The sequence below is a fragment of the Mesocricetus auratus genome, unplaced genomic scaffold (genome assembly GCF_017639785.1).
Source record: "Mesocricetus auratus isolate SY011 unplaced genomic scaffold, BCM_Maur_2.0 Super-Scaffold_100007, whole genome shotgun sequence".
Classification (NCBI taxonomy): Eukaryota; Metazoa; Chordata; class Mammalia; order Rodentia; family Cricetidae; genus Mesocricetus; species Mesocricetus auratus.
In genome coordinates, this window is record NW_024429191.1 from 79,495,419 (window position 1) to 79,498,035 (window position 2,617).

General features: G+C 41.8%; 1 long non-coding RNA gene across 1 annotated transcript; it reads left to right on the forward strand.

Annotated features, from left to right (window-relative positions):
* Positions 1-424: 424 nt before the first annotated feature.
* On the forward strand, positions 425-1,890 carry LOC121141520. The gene is made up of 2 exons (XR_005878451.1): positions 425-1,121; positions 1,749-1,890. It is a non-coding gene; the product is annotated as an uncharacterized LOC121141520 (long non-coding RNA).
* The last annotated feature ends 727 nt before the right edge of the window (positions 1,891-2,617 follow it).

Consider the following 2,617-nt stretch of genomic DNA (forward strand, 5'->3'; position numbering starts at 1 on the left):
ACCAAAAAAAAAGAGTTGTTTGTTTGGTTTGGTTTTGCCTTTTATTATTTTTTTTCTCAAGACAGAGTTTTACTATGTAGCTATGGCTGTTCTGGAATTAATTATGCAAATCAGGCTGGCCTCAAATTCACAGAAATCCACCTGCCTCTGTCTCCTTAGTGCCATGTGCTATTTACCATTCCTGGCATGATTTTGGTTTTAAGATGGTCTCACAATGTATCCCTATCTGGCATGGATATCACACAGATTTGCCTGCCTCTTCCAAGTGACTGGGATTCAGGAATGTAGTTTTTATTCACTGCAGATCAGTAGCAGTTTTGTTTTTTGTTTGTTTGTTTGTTTTTTTTTTTTTTTTGAGACAGGGTTTCTCTGTGGCTTTGGAGGCTGTCCTGGAACTAGCTCTTATAGACCAGGCTGGTCTTGAACTCACAGGGATCCGCCTGCCTCAGTAGCAGTTTATATGTGCTGGAGAGATGATGTAGTGATTAAGAGCACTTTCTGCTCTTGCAGAGGACTCAGGTTCAGTTCTTAGAATCCATATGATAACTCAAAAGTGTGTGTGACTCCAGTACCAGATGATCCAACACACTCTTGGCCTCCTCAGGCACCAGGCATCACATGCTGCATACACATAAGTGCAGGTAAAACACTCATATAAATTAAATTCTCAAAAATACAGAGATGGGCTTGGTGGAACATACCTTTAGTCCCAGCACTCAAGAGTCAGAGCCAAGCATTTCTAAGAATTCAAGGCCAACTTGGTCTACATCTTGAGTTCCAAGCTAGTCAAAGCTACATAGTGAGACCCTGTCTCAAAACAAAAAAGGGATAGAGGCTAGGTGTAGTATCAGACAGCTGTAAAATTCCCTTCTAAATGTTTACTTGTGTATGTGTTTAATATATGCATGTGTGTGCAGGTGCGCATATGCTTGCAGAGGCCATAAAAGTTAGGATCTTTCTCTTTTGCTTTCCACCTTATCTTTTCAGGAGGGTCCCATTGAACCCAGAGCTCCCTGATTGACCAGAGTGAAAGGCCCTCATGTTTGGGGATCACCCATTTTACCTACTGAACCCTCTCCCCAAACCGTGAAATTTTGCTATTCTTGAAAAAAATGTTTAAGGTAGGTGTGGTTTGTAATCACAACACTTAAAAGGCTTGAAGCAGGAGGATTGCTGAGAATTCAGTGCTAGCCTGAGCTACACAGCAAATTATAGGCAGCCCATGTAACAGTGAAACTCTGTTATTTTGAAACAGTCTCTCTGTATAACCCTGGCTGTCCTGGTCCTTGGTAGTAGATGAGGCTGGGCTGGAACTTATAGCTATACACCTGCCTGCTGGAATAAATGGTATGTACCATCTTGTTCTTGTTCAGTGCAGTGAGGACTCTTAAAATAAAATTTAAAACCATTAGTACTACTTTTAGGTATCAGATCACACTAGATTGTTCAAGACTTACTCTCAGGTTCCTGTAGCAGCTCAGCCTTTTGAGTTTTGTTGACATGTAAAGGTTTGTTGTAGAACTAGAGTTACTGTCCATGTTGTTAGATAATTTTTCATAATTGAATCTCCTCTTTAGAAGTAAAACTCAAGAAAAAGTAAGTAGTTTTGTTTTTCTGAGACAGTCTAGTGTAGACCAGGATGGCTTCAAATTCAGGAGGTAATTGAGAATGACCTTGAACTCCAGAATTGCCTCCACCTACAATTCCAAGCACTGAAATTAAAGGCATTCACCATGCTCTGTTTGCAGGTTGCTGGGGAGATGGTGGGAACTGAACCCAAGAACTCCTGCATGTTCTACATACTCAACTAAAACCCCAGCTCTTGAGAGATTTATAAGAACTGTATAAAACAGTCTTTTTTTTTTCAATAAGAACCCAAAGTGCTGCACACCTTTAATCCCAACACGTGAACTTCTGTGAGTTCCAGCCCAGCCTGGTGTACAGATCAAGTTTCAGGGCAGCCAGGGCTACATAGTAAGATCCTGTCTCAAGGAAGAAGACAGGAAAAAGAAAACCAACATTCAGGAGGTAGAGGCAGGAGGATCTCTTCTTGTTCCAGGCCAGCCTGGTCTATAGAGCAAGTTCCAGGACAGCCAGAGCCACATGGAGAAACCCTGTCACCAAAAAACAAAGCAAAAAAGCTTTTCTGAGCCAAGTGTGATGTATGCCAGCTGCTGGGGAGGCTGAAGTAGGAGATGGCTAGAACCTAGGAATTGAAACCAGCCTGAACAACATAATGAGACCTGGTCACAATAAAGTAAATCAATGAAGAGCTGTGTGTGCTGGTGCCAGTAATCCCAGCACTCTGAAGACAAACAGGTGAATCACTTCAAAGTCAAGCATAGTCTGGTCTACATAGTGAGTTGTTTAGGCCAGCAAGGGCTACATAGCAAGACCCCTCTCAAAAACAAATAGGATTAAATTTGAGAATATTTCTGAGTGTGGTGGAACAAACCTCTTATTCCAGAGTTCAGGAGTCTAAGGCAGGGGAGTTGCAAGTTTGGGCTATGTAGCAAGACTCTCAAAATTAAATATTAGGGTCCAGTGAGATAGTTCAGTGGCTTTCATTAAAAGTGGCTACCAACAAGCCTGATGACCTAAATTGGATCCTCAGGAT